Consider the following 17,833-nt stretch of genomic DNA (forward strand, 5'->3'; position numbering starts at 1 on the left):
AGCTCCGGACGCCCCTTGCCCTGGTTTGTGGTTTTCAGTCCCTGTCACCCCGGGCGTGTTGTACAGTGTGCTCCCTCTCGTCATGGTGTCACGGGCGGGCCGTCCTCGCCCACCGGCAGGGAGGGCTGTGTGGATGTCTGTTTTGGGCACCTCTGAGGTGATGCTTCTCTCCCTCTGGGCCCCGGTGGATGCCAGCAGCCTGGGGCGACCTTGGCCTGCCAGTGCACCCAGGCACAGTGAGCAGCAGTCCTTCCTCTGGGCTGCTTGGATGCCTCACAAACATGTCTGGATCAAGAAGAGCAACACGGGAGCTTAGTATTTGGCGAGGAGTCAGCCGCTCCTACTGCTCTCCCCCCTCACAGGGCGTGCAGCCGTCTCGAAGACGCTGCTGTCGGCCCTTCTGTACCCAGCACCGGAAGCTATTTAGTGGTGCTAACATACTAGATGTGAATCAAATCGATTTTATATTTTCACTTTTAAAAATGGGACTGTGGCACCACGCTCAGACCTTTCACAAAAGGGAACGTTTTTTCCCTCTTGTTATGGAGGCAGATCTGGCTCTAGAACTAACCATTTTCAAATTGCTCTCACGGCACTGAAACAGCCGTTTCCTTTCCACGCCTGTGTGCATCCGAGAAACACGTCTCCCTCCCGTTGCTTCCCTCCTGCGCCTTGACCTGTACTCTAACCTCTTAAAATGCGTGGATCAACGTCAGGGTGCACGCTTAACAGTTCCGAGATAAACTCCGCATAAAATGGCTACCTCTGGAAATATTTTAAACATGTTCTTGTAAAATATTCCATTGTGAGGGATTTTTCCATTTTTAGATAAATTGGTCTATTTGAGGAACCTAAAATTATGGTTTTGCTTTCCCACCAAACTCTCTTTAATCCTGGTGCAACCAGGCTGACCTGTAAAGATAGTACCCTAAATCCACCTTAAACTCCTTCCATTTCTGTTTAGTTCGGATTCCTTTTCCTGCAACGCAGCGTTTGCAGTCTCTTGGGGGAAGACGTCAGGTGGGTTGAAACATGCTGAGGCAGCCCAGGGTGACCTGCCTGTGCACCCCGCCCAGCTCACCTTCCCAGCGCCGGCTCAGGGGTCCCTTGGGATCCCGGCCGGTGGGTCCCGGCGTCTGGTGATGTGGAGTAAAGCCACGGCAGAGCTGGAGGTGCCTGGTGGGATTTCGCTGCCCGTACCTCGTGGTTGCTTCTGAGAGTTTCCTTGTCTTGGCTTGACTTTGGCCACTCTTTCTGTCTTGTCGTCTCTGAGACATTAGTGGGCATTATTCAACAAGTCAGTGTGCCCATTACCTGTGCCAGGCGTGTCCCTACGCACTTTACCAGATGACCTCATGGAAGACACACGGACACCCCCTGGGGTGGGCACGCTGTGATGCCCACTCTGCAGAGGAGTGATGGAGGTGAAGGTGGGCTTGGCACCTGACAGCAACAGAACTAAAGAGAGCTTCGGTGGGAAGCCAGCAGCATCCCTATGACTGTGGCACCAGAATGTCCCCAGATGTGGCCCCGCTTCCTCGTGGAGGTGGGATTACCCCCACTGAGGATCACGGGGCTCTCTGCTCCAGCGCCATCCAAGGGGGCCCTGAAGACGACCCCACAGCTCTGGTTTTAGTGGTGGGGGTTGGCCTAAGTGTCTTCAACGTGCCATCTAGCCCTAACACCCATGAGCCTTCCGTCAAGAAGCTCATGACCTTGCAGAGGAGGCAGGACAAGTGCAAAACCAGACGTGAGCATCCTCGTGCTTTGCTTTGATACTTTCCCTCCTGGAGACACTGAGCTGAGGACGGTGAAGGTGCTCTCTGTCCTAGGGGGCAAGTGCACATTTTCAAAGGGCCAGTTGCCTCTGGCTTTCACGAATACAGGCCATAAAAGGTCTTAGCCGGCTGTGCTCCGTACGCCTCCTTGGGGCAGCCTTCTCCTTGGCGTGCTTAAGGGATGTCTCGTCCCTGAATAGGAATCAGTGGTGGCTTTCTAGGAAGGAAGGCCTTTGGACAGGGGCTGTTCGGGCAGTCCCAGCCAGAGCAGCCCACGCGTTTTCAGTGAGGGGACCGGCCCGCCTGCCGGCTTCCTGCCTGATGGGGGCATCCTGAACCTGACTGCATCTTCAAAAGAGGAAACCAAGTGCATGAGGACTGAGCATTTCAGTGAAACTGAAATTACAATTATAATATATTTTTTAACAGAAGTGAACAGGTGGTGTTTTAAATCTCTCCAAGAGTAACCGATATTCAACACTTTAAGCACCCAGGCTGCTGTAATAAACATTGTCTAATTATGTATTCTTGGGAGTGCATTTTATGTTGGGTTTTCAAATTGGAATTTGGATCCAACTGAAGTTATGTACACAGAGCAGTTTTTGTGTGTAGTAAAGTAGCGATTCAAAATATTAGGTATTTTTTGAGTAACTTCAGTTGGGGCCTCCTGGGAGCTGCTCTCCGGGAGGGACGCAGTTGAGAGCTTAGAGTGGGTCCTTCTACCTTTGAAGTTCTAGTCACAGCCCAGGCTATTACAAGATTGTTATGGTCTTGAATTTGATGAAAAAGGCAGAGAAATATGGATCAGGTTAAGTTTTAACTTTCAGCCCAGCTTGGGCTGGGCGCTGGAATTTTCCCTGCCACTGCATTTGGGACATCTCCATGTCCCTGACCCCCAGGTACCTAAGGGTCCCAGCATCACCAGTTTACTCCCATGGGATGGAGAAGTCTTCCCCAGTGTGGAGCCCTGAAGATGGTGTTTGTGACTCATAAAAAACCATGACCAAATATATACAAATGTATTTGGCGAATTATGTGTTACATGAAATTATGTAAGTTTTTTTTTTTTACAAGCAGAATTGCCTAGAGTCTTTAGCATAAAACTGCAGTCAGATTATTCAAAGGAAGCGTGTTTGTGGGGAGAGGGTGAAGGTGCGTCACTCAGGACCGGAGTTGTAAGGACACACTGGCGGAGATTCGGGGTTTGGAAAGAGGCACGTGGTCTTGGAGGTGAGACTCTGGCTCCTCCAAAACGGAGGAGAGGACTAGGTTTAGCCGTGCGGGTCGGGCTCGCATCCGTGTCAGGAGGTGCCCACACACCCGCGGTGCGCGCCGTGGCCCCGCCCTCCTGTCTCGCCGCCCCGCTCCCCCGGGCTCTTGCTTCTGCTCCATTCCAGGGCTGCCCTCCGTGCTCCTTACCATCCGTCACCTCTCCCTTCCTCTGTGGTCTCAGACTTGGCCTCCCTGCTCTCTTCGGTCCTCATTTCCTTCTCGAGGCCGCAGGCTTGCACGCTCTGGGCTCTTTGCCCTGCTCAGCCCCGCACACCCTCGCCTGGGGTGTGGGCAGAGGAGCCCCTGCCAAGAGAACAGGCGTTCTCAACAAGGGAAGCCGCTCACACTCTGCCTTCTGAGCAGCTGGGGTTCGGCACCGAGAGAAGGCTCTGTGGAGGGAGAGTCTCAGGCACGAGCAGGGGCTCCCAGCCGGCAGTCTGGGATCCCCTTCTCAGTGTGGTTAAGCACCCAGATTTGTGTTCGTTTGGGTGGCAGCCGTGCCGCTCCCCGAGAGTCTTTGGGGAAGTCACTCAAACTCTCTGCCTCAACCTCTCTTCTGCAAGTTAGTGGTAAGTCTAATAAAAGCTGTGGCTGTTTCATGACATAATGCACGTAACATTCTTAATCTCAGCGTCGGGCAGGTAGGAAATGAGGGACACGGATGGTCTAAGTTGTTGTTATTCGTGTTGTGATTATCACCCTGTTGATTCCAGCATCGTACCCCAGAGGACCATCCAGAAACCCAGAGCCTCCGCCTCAGGGCCTCCCCTTCCTGGGGCAGCAGCAGAAGGGAATCAGCTCCCTCCTTCAGAATCCGAACCGCCTTCTCCTGGGGGCTCTCGCGCTGAGCTGCGTCTCTCCAGATTAAACGCTGCCGTGGCCCCGAAGCGCACAGATTTATCCGGTTGTCGTAGTTGAGGGGTTGCTCTGTGAGAAAATGATTTCTCCTAATTAACACAGCAGTGCACGAGTCAATTCTGGAGTCCTCGCAGCACAAACTGCCCAGCTGCTGGTCATTCCTTCCCGGAGATAGGGAAGATCCACGCCTGGAGTTCTCGCCCCAGCTCTGGGCGCCCCCGCCGCCGCCCTCGTCTCCCCTGCTGTTCCCGTGAAGGTGACAGGCCCTGTGGGAGGGGGACGGTGTCAGCTGAGAGCAGGCGGGGCTGCGGGAGTGACTTGGTCTTTTTGATGACGCGTTCTCAGCTGGGTTGCAGGGTGCTAATGGAGGCAGGGGGATGATTTTACAAGCCCGTTTGTCTCCAGGACAGAACTGAGGCTTTTATTACTACGGAAGCATTTCAAGGTATCTAAATCATAGAATTGGCTCAAGTCTCTCCCTCTCTTCCTGAGCATGTAAACTAAGTCTTCGTCTTGGCCAGTGAAGTGCGTGTCCGCAGACATCAGACCCAGCCAGCACGGCGGGACTTCCCAAGACAGAAACAGCAGTCCGGGCTGGGACGGGCTCACGGGTGGGGCCGGGGGGGAAGGATGCCTTAACCCTGAGCAAGGCTGTCCCGGGACAGTTGTATTTCCACTTGCGTCTCACAATGTGCATCCCCGTGTTTGGTGACAATGAGAAAAGAAAGAAGTGTCTGGATGTCCGTGCTTGCATGTAGATTCCCCAAGTCTTCCAGTATCCCGAGAAACATTTCCAGCCAAAGTTTTCACTTAGTTGCACTCACAGTCCACTCACACACTCCTCTGTGGATCATTAGAAACAGGTAAGTCTGTGAAGCAGATCACAAGCCAGGCCTCCAATTCCGCACAGTGAGCACCATTGGCTGATCGTACACACGGGCATGTCCATCCCCAGGTCCTACCGCAGGCTGCCCCTCATTTAATCGGGGGTTGCCTAGTGTTCAGCCCCTTCAGCCCGTTCAGCCCCTGGGTACTTTTCCACGTGTAAATGGCAGCGTAAACGTCAGAGCGAAGTGAGCTGCTCGTCTGGTGAATTCAGGCGATACTGTTGTCGGCTGCAACTGATGAATCAAAAATCCTGTTGTAGCTTGTAAGCTGTGTTTGCCTCGGCCTGTGTGTTTTGACTTCCTGTGGACCTTGTGTGTCCTGTCAGAGGGTAAATGATAATTTGGCTTCACGGTTTTCGTTATTGTAAACCCTAAGACGCCCTGCACTTCGGTGTGTTTGCTCCTTATTGAGTCTGTGGCACCTGTTGCAGTGGTTGGTGCAGAGTGGGTGACCCACACATGTTTGTTCATCGAATGTTACTTAATGAATGAATAGATGGATGGGTGGGGGGGGTGGACAGATGGACGTGGTGACAGGGACTTTGAGGCCAGGTTTGGGCTTCAGTAATGGAATCTTTCATCCATCCGCTGGGCCTTAGCTAATGACCACCGCAGCTGCAATGTGTGGTTTAAGCACATCTCAGCGAGGGATTTCTTACTGCAGGTCTCAACCCTGGCTGCACACTGGAATCACCTAGGAAACTTTTTGAGATAATGAAACTATAATGATGGTGATGATTGCTCTATAAATATCCTAAAGCCCACTGAACTGTACACCTAAAGCAGGTTAGCTTTATGAGATGTAAATTATATCTCGGAAAAGCTGTTCAAGAAAAGTGAATTCCTAGCCCGGAGGTTCAAAGTCAGCTGGTCTGGAGTGGAGCTGGTAAGATCTCCCCTGGTGCTTCTAATATGCAGCCCAGGCTGAGAAGCACTGGTTTAGTCTGTGCGGGACTCTGTGACAAATCAATTTCTGGGAATCCGGGGCCTACCATGGAGACCGCTGATTATTCTATTTGCATAGACCTGGCTCCCCAGGGACCCATATCGAATGTCATGTACTGTCACGAATGTCTTAGCTCCATTGTTCCCAAACCTGACCAAACATCTCTCAGAACAGGGAGGTTGCACAGAAGACAAGTCCCTGGCTGCATGCTAGCGTCCTGACTCACCATCCCTTGAGTCAAGGTCTGGAAATCCAAATCTTTAAGATCTCCTCCATAGAGTCTGAGGCCCCTGGCCGAGGCCCACAGGGCTACTGCACAGATGTGCTGTGTTAAAGTCAGGTACCCAAGACGCCAGCCAAACAGCACATGTTCCCAGAAGGATGATGTGTTTACCTCCTTGGAAACTGAATGCACAGTCGCCAGCCTATTGAAACAAATTAATTTAATTAAAGGAGAGGGGTGTTTGTAGGAGGCCAGCCGGAGGGAGGGGCTGGCCTCTGCCATGTGCTGACTGTCCAGCCGCGGGTGGTATTCTCTCACCCCTGGCACCACCCTGCTCTCTGTGTCCCCCAAGGAGAAGGCGCCGGCCCTCCTGACATGCCAGGTCCATCTCCTCTCTGGTCTGAATCTCATGCTTTCATGAGAACCGTGGGTTCTCAGCGACACTTTCATCCCTTCTGGAAGCTCAGTTTCTCGTAGCCGTCCTGTCTTCCAGCTCGTAGGCATGCTTCTCTCCCATCTTAACAAGAAGTAAAACCCCTTCCCCCCGTCCCCACATCCCGCCCCCACCAGCTGAACCCTAGTTCCACCTCCGCTTTGCATTCAGACTCGGTTGCTGTCACTCCCGGCCGCTGGTCCTGGCTCACGAGCACTTCCCGCCTGTGCCCCCCGGCCCCTGCCCCGACGTGGACCCCCGCTCTGACCTGCCTTCCTCGTGCTGGCCCGGGCCTTACTCTTTATTCTTTCTTTGTCTTTATTTTTATTTGTCTGACTCTCACCCTTTATTCTTACCCTCGAGGCTCTCATGAAGCCTCCCAGATGATCACTCAACTCAATCGGAAAGGCAACAACACTACATTTCAAACGCTTCTCAAATTCAGCATCTCCTACAGTCTTCCCGACCAGACCTCTGGCTGTGGTCCCAGTCCTGGTGCCCGGCACCACGCTCCATCCACCCCAGCCCTGGCAGCTTCCTTCTTTATCCTCCTTAATCAGTGTCCCCTCCGTATGAGAAAGGTTTTCCCTCCAGGTATTTCTCAGATCTCTGTGGTGCTCTTAATCTCTGTAACCTCACATGATTCCAAATTGTTCTTTCAAAATGCAAAACTCATCACCTCTTCCTCCTAAAAAAATCCATAAATGGTCCTCTGTGGCTCTTTGGATAAAGAACAAAATTTCTAACCACTTCATTTAATATCCTGGATAGTCTGACCCTGCCTATCTCTGCAGCTTCCCCCGGAATCCTCTCCGCCTGCTCACCGCTCCCGACACACACCAGCCTGTGCTGTGCACGGGGGGAGGAGAGCACACGTGGGGCTTTCTGAGCCTAGCTGCTCAGTGCTTTGCGCAGCTGCAGCCTTACGTGAGCCCTGGAAAAGTAGCTGTTGACCATATAGATACTGAGCTGCCCATACCTCCGTCTGCCTGTGCATAAGCTGGGGCCGACCAGAGTAGCTCACGCTCAGGAAGACCTCAAGACGATGCTGCGTGGCGACACTTGTGAGGTAGTCAGCTCGGCATCCAGCACATCGCTGGGGCCCTGAGCATCGACAGTGATGATGGTGGTAAATTGATCATCATATGGACAAAACCCAACTTGCGCTAGATGATCAATTACAGCTGTTGTCCTGGAAGCAGGTCTCACAGGGCGTGTGGCTGGGACCCAGTGTGGCCCCCGTTTCCTCTAATGTGGAGTGGATGGGGGGGTCTGGGGAGGTTTCCTCCTTTCCCAAGGACCCTGGGTGTGGCCATGAGCCCTGCTACGATGGGCCGAGGTTGGGGTTTGGGGCGCATCAGGGCGTAACCTCTGTTTGATTCAGGACAGCTCCCCTGTCATGGTTTCCCTATTAAGCTATGGAGGAAAAGGTCTGTGTCTCAAGCCCTGAGAGTGATACAGAACTGCGGGGTGGGGGGATGTTTCACCCAGTCAGGGTTCTTTGTGCTGTAAGCACATCAAAATCCAACCAAATTGGCCTCAGTATGGAGAAGGCACTGACAGCTGGGGATGCAGCCAGGCTCAGTCCATGTCCGGGCGTCCTGCTCTGTTCTTCTTTGCTGCCTCGTCCCAGCCCGTCTACCCCCAGGAAGGGCTAAGGAGCCTGCTGACGTCCCAGCCCAAACGTGTCCCCAGGTGAAGGGTGACCCCTTGGGGGAGGGAGTCTCTGAGCGGGTCCTGTGGTCCATTCTGATTGAGCTGACATGGGTCGCACATCCACCCGGATCTGTGCCCTTGGAAATAAGAGGTGCTGATTCCACCAGGTTGGGGTTCTGCCCCCCACTTGTAGGGGTGAGGATAAAGCCTCACGTGGGCATGTGAGAGGGTGTGAGAGGCTCCTTGGAGGGACATCGTGAGATGGTTACTAGAAGGATGAAGAAATGCTGAGAGCAAAACCCAGAGCCCAAACTCTGGTGCTCAGACAATTTGAAATCCTCAGAAGAATCTAAATTCACTCAAGCAACTTCAGGGAAAATTGCTGCTTCAGCTCCAGCTGCCAAATAAAACATCTTCCTGACCCACCAGCACCCCTGGACTATCTCTTGGACTAAAGAATTTAAACTCCAGTCTCGAGGCCCTCGGAAAAAACCAGCTGGCCTTCTCTTAACTCCAGCATCGTGAACAGAATCGTCAGGAAATGAGCAGAGCCCGCCGAGCGCTGTGTCGGCCGACTTCCAACTGTCACGTCTTCCCTGTTCTCCCCGGCTTGTAGCCACTCTATCTGGGGATCTTGACAAGTTCCTTACCATTCAGGCAGCTCCCTGGCTGTTGCGTCCTTGCTGACCTAGAATATTAGTCTTTTGTGTGCTGTGAAGTCAAACGCTCGCTTGAAATCCGAGGAAATTATAGCCAGGCTCTCTCCTGTTGACTCTTTGTGCTGCTTCCTTGAAAATTTCTACCAGATCGGCCAAGCGTGGTTTTTCCTTGGCGAGTCCACGCTGACTCCCTGTAATTAAGCCAAGGTGAGCACTGCGCCCACTTGGCACGCGGCGGCCTGTTCCGCACTGACTCTCTCTGACGCCGGGGCGGAGCCACCAAGCTCCTGAATAACAGCAACGCCTGTGGCTCTTCCCCAAAGAGCCAGCCCGGGGTCTGTTCCCGCCTTTTCTCATGGCTGCTTCCCTTCTACCTGAGAAGGAGCATCCCCAGGGGTGCTGATTTCAGGCTGGGAGGCGGAAAGCACCTGCTCTTTGGAGGCTGAAGTCTTGCATCCAAACCCAGCTCTGCCTTTTAGTAACTTTGTCTTCCTGAGCAAGTCACCAAATATCTCTGAGCCTCAGTTTCCTCATCCATCCGGTGGCAACGATGGTGACCTCTGTGGGCAGGGTTGTTCACAGAACTGAATGAATTAATGGAGCTGTGCAGAGCATCCGTCAGAAGCACTCACTCCACGGTTTCCTGCGCAGCCGGTGGGCAGTCAGTGGTGTCAGTGCCTTCTCTCTGCAAGCCGACTACCCCCCACCCCAGCCTTCTACGAATCTTATTTCCTACTGCAGCTTTTTTCACTGTGTATGACTTTACATATACATTTAAGTTAATTTATACAGAACATGTAAATATGTTTAAATTCTTGTCACGCTTAGTAGAACCTTTCTTGTACAGTCTTGATGCTTACCTAGGAAAGTACTCAGCGAGACACCTGGTTTCTCTTTACCACTTATCCCGGGGGTCGGGGGTGCGGGCAGGGGTTTCTGACCGCTGGGCTTGGGGAAGGATCTGGGCATGCTCAGTAAAGCTTCCTCCTCCCTGTGGAATTTGCAGCCAGAAGGTTCCAGTCTACCCTCTGTTTCCCTGGAACGATCTGGATTTTCCATTGTGGTTCCAGTGAAATCACTAACAGCGCCTTCTTTTGCGCACTGTGTCCCAGTTAGGGTGGAAAAGTCTGCAGTCACAGGGGAACTTGGTCTCTCCCTCTAGAGGGGCTGCCGCTGTCCAGCCATGCCGTGTCCGGACAGGCTTCCCGCAGGGATGGGCAGTAACGCACTTGCTTGGCTTCTGTAAGGAGGGTGACCTTTTTCTTTTCTCTTGCTCCTGTTTGGCTTTTTATTGGTACATGACTCAGGCAGGACGAGAGCGCTAAGAACGCCTACCCCATCTGGAACTCACGTCCCCAGTCCCCATCCTATCCTACCCCCGAGTCAGACAAAACTGACTCTTACTCAAGAAGCCTTTCCTCAAGTACGCCTCCACCCTCCAGGAGCTGGGATTGGCACCTGCGTCCTCTGAATTCCCCAGGGAGCCCCTCTGAGTCTTGTCTGCGTTTCCTGGTACACGGTTATGCTGATTTGTGTCTTATCATGTGCTTCTTCAGGGTCAGTCCTGCTTGGGTCCATCTCTGTCTTCAGAAAAATCAAAACTGCATAGCTGGTGCGAGTCTCTAGCCCAGAGTTCAAGGCTTTGATGTCCGGGCTGGAGCAGGGAGATGCTGTGCTTAGATCCCTGCTTCTCTGAGCCGGGAAGCCCTGTCTCCCTGTTCTCACCTCCCTGCAGAGCACCGCCTCAGACTGGTCACAGCATCCGTGGACTTCCTTCCTGTCCCTGGTCTGGGAATTACTATGCTGCTCTCCTCTGCCTGCTGCATCCAATCCCTTCTGGGCACCTCCACCCCCACTCATCTAGTACAGTTGTCTTTAGATCTACCTGGAAGGTATTAGAGTCACTGGATCCAGCTTGACCTGAGGCGAGACCCTTTCTATTTTCTAAGCTTGGAAATTGCTGTAGACCTAAAAGTGGAAGATGCAAGAAGCTGCCAGTTCTTCACTTCTCTTGTAAAAGAATAAATCCCTGAGATAATTCTACTAGGTGTTCGGGGAAGTAAGGGTCTAAGAGACTCACACCAACTATGCAATTGTGAGCCCTGACAATGTGGAAATACAATTCCTACGTGGCACTTAATTTAATCCTGACGACAGTGTTCAAAGGAAGTTGCTGTTTTTCAATCTGGATTTTATAGACCACATAACTAGTAACTGGCCAAGGTAGAATCTGAACCCTGACGTTCAACTCAAGCAACTGTATCTTATCCACTCTGCTCATCTGCATCCAAGGACTCTGTGTCCTGGCACAATGGGCACTTGGGGGGCGAGCAGGGCAGACTGTGCCAAGGAGGATAAGAGAGGCACCTTCCTGCATCAGTGCTGGAGGGGGTGGGGGGTGGCCGCGGAGACCCTGTGATGACCAAGGTCAGATGCACCTACCAGGAGGGAGGCGGCAGCACAGAACTGCATGGAATTCGTCAGCTAAAATTCTTACTTGCTACATATTCCATCTCCTAGCCATCTGAGTTCTGAGTTCTGAACGTGGCTACTCAGAGTCACCCCAAAGTCTGTCTGGGATGTACCCAACGGCCCTGTCTCTGTAACCTTGAAAAGGTTTGTTAATTGAATCCATAGCTAGAAAATATTTAAAATAGGATATGCTGTTGCAAGAAATCATCTGTAAATAATCGTCACAGTGATAATTTTGGAAAATGATAAATGCAACTGCTATAAAAACACACGCTTTGTAATATACAAAACACAGGTTCATAAATAAACGTGGAAAGTACTTAATAAGTTACATGCTGAACAAACAAAAGAAGAAATGGATGCTTTGGATTTTCCTATTCAGCCTCCTCATTTTGCTTTTCCACACCCACCGAGATTTTCATATATATTTTTTCAAATCTAATGAAAGTTATTTATTATGTTTTAAGTAACTGTGACTTTCCTAAAATGGAATATGCTGGTATCTTATAAAGAAACATATATGCTTCTTTGAAATAGGACGCATCTCTCTACTCAATGTTAACATCGAGTGTTAATTCATTACAGCCTAGGAGGGGAAACAAGAAAGAAAAGAAAATGTGTATTTCACGAAAATCAGTGCCGAGGGTACTTCAGTGAGCGTGCGTTCCGCTGCACGTGGCATCATCGTCGCCTGGCGGATTGGCAGCAGACCTTGGGCGTGGAGCAGAAGCATCGGTTGTCTATAGGTTGCCGGCGATGTTTATTGTTATGAGAGGAATTCCTCCTACATCAGGGGATTGTGGGATTCTTGTTGATTAAAGTTCCAAGACACCGTCTCAGAATTGTAATGACATCAGTCAAGCTGAGCTGAATTCGCATACAAATTCAGTCACCATCCATTTTGCAAAGTAAATATTTTGAGAAAGAATTGGGAGAAATGAATAGCATTTTCATGTTTCATGTATTTTTCACGATCTGCATGAACAAACGTGCCCTATGGGGCAGAACAAAATCCGCGGTAAGAGGATCTTAAATGGAGCACGAAGCAAGTGCTTATCTCAGCTTCCACCAGGGTGGCATGTGAGTGTTCTGACACCATGTTCTGAGGGCAGAGAATTCAGCTTTGGGCCACGGAAGCTGGCTGCTGCCATCTGAGGCCTCTGTGTTGATATAGCCGATGTTTAGGGTCAGATGAGTGTCTGTATTGGGGGGGAGGGACTGTCCTCGGCATTGCAGCAGCAGCCTCCCTGGTTGCTACCTGCCAGATACCGGCAGCACCTGCCTGGCAATTGTGACAACCAGGAACGTCCCCAGACATTGCCAAGTCCCACCCCCCGGGGAGTGGAGTCTTCCCCAGTTGAGAATGTGGTTGTCCCCAAGTCTGTACAGAGTGTGCCTGCAGCAGTAGCCTGTGCAAACAAGCCCCTACTCTGCACCTTGTGTCCCGTCTGTTCCGGGAGCTCCAGTCCTGCTCCCAGAAGAGAGGACCTCTGGGTCATCTGAAACAGGGCCATGCTCTGGTCACGCATTTAGCCAAAGATCCCTCATCATTTTGCAGCTAACATACACTGAGGCCCTGGGTTGGGCTCCTCACCGTGCACCCTGGCAGCCAGGGCAGAATCCAGACACCGTGGATGTCCCCTCCATCATCATGGTTCCTGCAGGGGGTCAGGGAACGTTAGGATGCCGCCCTCTCTCCTCAAGCCTGGTCATTTGACAAGCATTCCCCTCCGTTCAAAGACAGATCACTCACTCCGGCAGCACATGTACTAAAACTGGAATCACCCAGAGAAGACTAGCACGGCCCCCGTGCAAGGAGGACACACACATTCGTGAAGGGTTCTATATTTTTTAAATTGGGAGCTCGAGGTTTGCAGATACTAACCCCTATGTATAAAATAGAGGAACAGCGAGTTCATACTGTAGAGCACAGGGAACTATATTCTTGCAGTAACCTATAATGAAAAAGAACGGGAAAAGGAATATGTGTATGTCTACGGATGACCGAAACATCATGCTGCCCACCAGAAACTGATACAGTGTATTCTGACTATACTTCACTAAGAAAAGAAAAAAAATCATATATATATACACACACAATCTTATATAAACGATGTATCTATTTGTAATTCAAATGGAAGAAATTAAATATGTTATTTACATTCTTTATGTTTTATTAAATTACATATAACATTATCATGTTACTATACATGTATTTATTCTAAGTTTTTATATTAAATGATACATATATAATTAACAGAACATAAGGAATCAAATGTAAGGAATACACACAGACACACATAACATACAGACTGCTGTTTCCTTCTATTATTTTATCCATTGACTTTTTTCATTAAAAAGAATTCTGCGCCCACCCCCCCTTCTGCATCGTTTCTGCTCACGCCCCACGTGGGTACGGGATACGGAAAGGGCGCGCAGGGAAGAAATCGGGCTGGTTAGTAAAAGTGCGAAGAGGGCATGGTTGGTTCACTCTGGAGGCTGTCAGGGCCTCACGGGGGGAAACAGCCGTTGTGGCTCATGGTGTGGACGGTACAAATTAGAGACTGAAACGTCGGGGGGGGGGGTGGTGGTGAGCGTGTGAAGGAGGGGCAGTGCGCATGACTTTCGTGAGAAGTTGAGTTGGTGCACGTGTTTGGGGGACAATTTGTTGATACGTTTCGGAATTTCAAGTGTAGGTACGCCATCCAGTCACTGGAACGCCCTCTAAAAAAATACACGTTAAGTTTTTAACATGGTTACTTGCTGGGAATGAGAGATGGGTGAGAGCAAAGAATGAAGAAAGAATATGGCAATTTATTCTCTCTAGTTTGTATTTTTTTGGATTTTCCATGCTGAGTATTAATGTATTATTTGTGTAAATTGAAAAATAAATCATAGAGAGCTGGCCGATGGACTACTACTAATAATTCAGAAAAGTGCACATACCTCCCTAAATACAAAAGTAATCTCTGACATCATTATTTTTAAATGTATAAAATATTATTAATTAATATAATATTTTAAAAATATTATTGTCCTAAGATTAAAAAGTGAGGTATCAGTTTGAGACAATTGGTGTAGGGAGCAGCACACAGCAATTATTTGTGAAAACTTAAATTGATACAAGATTCCTGCTGGACCACTTAGAGCTACAAATTGAAATCTTTCAAAATAACCATACCTTTTGACTCAGAAACTTGACCTCTAAAATTAGAGCCTAAAAAAAATTACAGAAATGGAACATATGTACAAAGATTCATACTAAAAGATGTTCAATGTGTTGTTATTTATAACGTAAACAAGTGGAAAAGCGTGAATGTTCTTTACTAAGGAACTGGCTAACTACATCACAGCATCGCATTAAGATGAAACATCGTAAGTTACTAGAAATAATGCAGGGTGAGAAAATGTATTTCACTGAAAATGTGTATGTCATTTTTGTTTTTTAAAAAAGCTATGGAATTACGTTTTTAGGGTGCTCCGTTCTAGCCTCAAGGTCCATCGTAATCTGCAGGAGGTGAGATCATGGGTAGTTTTTAATTTTACTTTTGGTGTCTGTGTTACCCAAATATTTGTATTCTTTGGGGAAAAAAACTCAAAACAAATGTGGAGGGCTTCACATCAGGCAAGAATCCACCTTCTCCCTCACTGAACTTCTCCGCAGGAAGTGACATTTCTTCCTGTTTACCACAGGGAGTTGAGCTGTGGGGCGGGTCGGGGAGGAGGCACGGACACCTCGAAACACCACGAGAAGGTGACTCGACTTTGGAGTCACCTGGAGTTGGCTTCGCTTTCTTTTGTAGTGTGTGTGCAGGTGTGGTTTGAAAGTGGGAACTACAGGCAGATTTTAAGTCTGATGTGTTTAAAAAGGTTGATGTGTTAAAAGCAGGTCACTGAACGAGTCAAGGGCTGGAGGGCAGAGAGTCAAGACTCACATCCTCTGGGGTTCCAGGGATGCAAGGAAGTAAAGATGAGAGAGTCTGGAGTCACAGGTGAGGGCTGAGGATCTTGGAAGGACTCCGGGTTAGCCAAGTCCCCTAGACGGCCTTCGGCACTTGGGCCTTCCCTCCCTGAGACCCTCAGCGAGTCCCCCAGCCCAGGAGTCTTCCTCCCTCTTCTGGTCTGCAGGTGGTGCTGCCCCCCCGCCTCCCGCCCCGCCAGTAGTAGCCAGAGTCCTGATCTTGGTAGCAGCCACGGGTAATGACAAGCAGGAGACCAGGGCTGCTCCCAGTCCCCCTCCCGCCTCTGCCCCCGACTGTAACAAGCTCCTCTCTGGCCTTGCTCTGACGGCATCTTTGGTCATCCCCGAATGACCATCTTTCCTTTCCGTATTTCTTCTCCGTGTGACTAATGCCTGGTTGTTTATAGTCCTCTGAGTACCCCCAGGGCTGGCGGGGCAGAAGGGAATATCTGGTGCCACAGCAGGACAGCCTGGGCCTCTTCCAGGCTCACCGTCCCCCAGCCCCAAGGTGCCAAGGCAAGTCAGTCAGTGTCTCCGCGGCGCACTTCCCTCCCCCGGGAAAGGCGGGTGTGGCGGCCGCTCTGCAGGACTGGCTGAGGAGCTGGAGTAAAGCACACCAGGCCACCAGCACAGGGTCTGGACCAAACGTGCTCAGTGAATGTACCTATGACTATCCTTATTTCCAGACGAGTGCCCAGTGGACGTCTGTTCTAGCGCGGCTGGAGAAGAGTCTGACTGTATCAACTGCTTTAAGACGATGTTCCCCAAGCCTGGCCCTTGGAATGTGTTCATAACTGTCGCTCTGGGCAGTGGGGGGGTCATACTTCCCACCTTCACTTTTTAAAATGTAGTTTTTAGATATTTGTTAAAAGGCAGCAAACCTAAGTGGAAAAAGTCAGATACTGATGTAGGGCTTACTGTGTGCCAGGTGCCGTTCTGATGCTGACTATATTTCATCTGTATTTAGTCCTGTAGGACTATAATTACTCCCATTTTACAGATAAGATAGCTGAGGTTCAGAGATGTTAAAGCATTTGCCCTGGCACACAGCTTCTAAGGAGCAGGACCAAGATTTGGACCCAGGCGTCTGGCTCAAAACCATCACACTCCATCCCTTGCCAGTTGCCCTGGTGTCCAGGCAACACTCGCAACCTGCCCTTCACGTTAATGTTGTTGACTGATTGGCCACCACTCTGTGCTGTGCATTTTGCCTGAATCTGTCAACCTGTATCTGTGGCATTATTCAACTTTTATGGTGCCTAAAATATTTATGCTGCACAAGTTTCTTCCCCGCAGACCTGTGGCCGGAGGAAGGCAGTGTTAGCAAAACACCAGCAATGGGAAAACCACTCAGACTCGTGAGGCTCTCGCACCGGCTGGAACCTCTAAAGCAAAAATTTTGAAGTGAGGAGAAACATATGCAGATTCCGTTTCTAGAAGATCCAGGGCAGGTCAGTGAATAAGCGGTGCCCAAGGTGAGTGGGTTTTGGAGTAACCTAAACCAGTCGCACCCAAATACCGTGAAAAACGTAGTTTTCATTTTTGTTCCTTGGCCACGTTCCGCACGGAGAAGCAGAATATCCGTATCCTGCTCTGAATAGACCCAGAGTGGAAACAGAGTTGGTGCTGTACCTCGTGCGGGGGTGAGACTCAAGAGACATCGTTCCAAGTTTTAAGCAGCTACGTGCTTTAGAATAAATCCCCCAAAGCACGATTTCATAAAACATTTATTTGGAGCAGGTCTTTTACAAAAAAAAATGCACATGCAAAAACAGACTTTATGTTGATACATTTTATTCTCATTAACTTACGCATAAGCAGATTTCCCTAATTTGGTTTTTTTTGTTGTTGTTGTTCTGTATTAAAGCAAAGTGAATATGAATCAAATTTTTATTATTTCTTTAAGAAACTGATTCACCTTGGAGCACTTTTTTGGTGCTGTCTATTTTAATCTAAGCCTGCATTTATACTTCATGAACTCCTCTTGGTGCTCCATCAATATATTATAATTTTAAAATGTCTCACGGTCAGGTACGTTTAGAAAATGCTGATCTAGAACTCTCTGAAGTGTTTTCTTGTCCTGTAGAAAAGAGGTAAGTTTTTTGTAGCTGGGAACAGTTCCGCCATCTGTTTTGATGATCTCGGGTTAATGATGGCATGGAATGGGCTATAGATATAAAAATGATTAAGAAAAGGGACCTACAAAGAAAATGGTGTCCTTGGGTTGTACCCTTGGTGAAATCAGAAGCCACTGTAGGGTTTCAGTAGAGAGGAGACAATAACTGACTTTGATAGATTCTGGCCAGGTTGGAAGAGAAAGTGGAGAGGAAGGATGGAGGCATGGCGGAGGCAGGGGGGCATTGCAGTCAGCAGGCAGGAGAGGACCGTGGCTTGGTTCCAGGGCAGTGGCCGCTGGTGAGGAACGGTCAGATTCTGGGTATACCCTGGAGCGCAGGATTTGCTACAGATGGGACAGAGGGTGCATGAGGGAGAGAGGGGTTGAGGACCCCTCAAGAAATTTGACCTGAAAACGTGGCAAGATGGATTTTCCATTTGCGAAGATGAAGATGACTTTGGCTGAATTTGAGGGTGATGGATGAAAAGCCCCGTTGGAACATTTTAAATCTGAGTTGCGCCTTAGCCATCTCACTGTGGATGCTAATGGGAGTCTGGAAGTCAGGGAGAGGA

The 17,833-nt window shown here is 49.8% G+C and overlaps 1 long non-coding RNA gene and 1 other non-coding gene across 2 annotated transcripts in view; both read left to right on the forward strand.

Annotated features, from left to right (window-relative positions):
* The window catches only part of LOC141573996 (uncharacterized), a 170,519-nt gene that overhangs the window by 106,760 nt on the left and 45,926 nt on the right, over positions 1–17,833 (forward strand). The gene's annotated exons all lie outside the window — the stretch shown is intronic.
* On the forward strand, positions 12,930–13,036 carry LOC123617968 (U6 spliceosomal RNA). Its single transcript, XR_006726295.1, has one exon. It is a non-coding gene; the product is annotated as a U6 spliceosomal RNA (small nuclear RNA).

This window comes from Camelus bactrianus, chromosome 19 (assembly GCF_048773025.1).
Source record: "Camelus bactrianus isolate YW-2024 breed Bactrian camel chromosome 19, ASM4877302v1, whole genome shotgun sequence".
NCBI classification, from domain to species: domain Eukaryota; kingdom Metazoa; phylum Chordata; class Mammalia; order Artiodactyla; family Camelidae; genus Camelus; species Camelus bactrianus.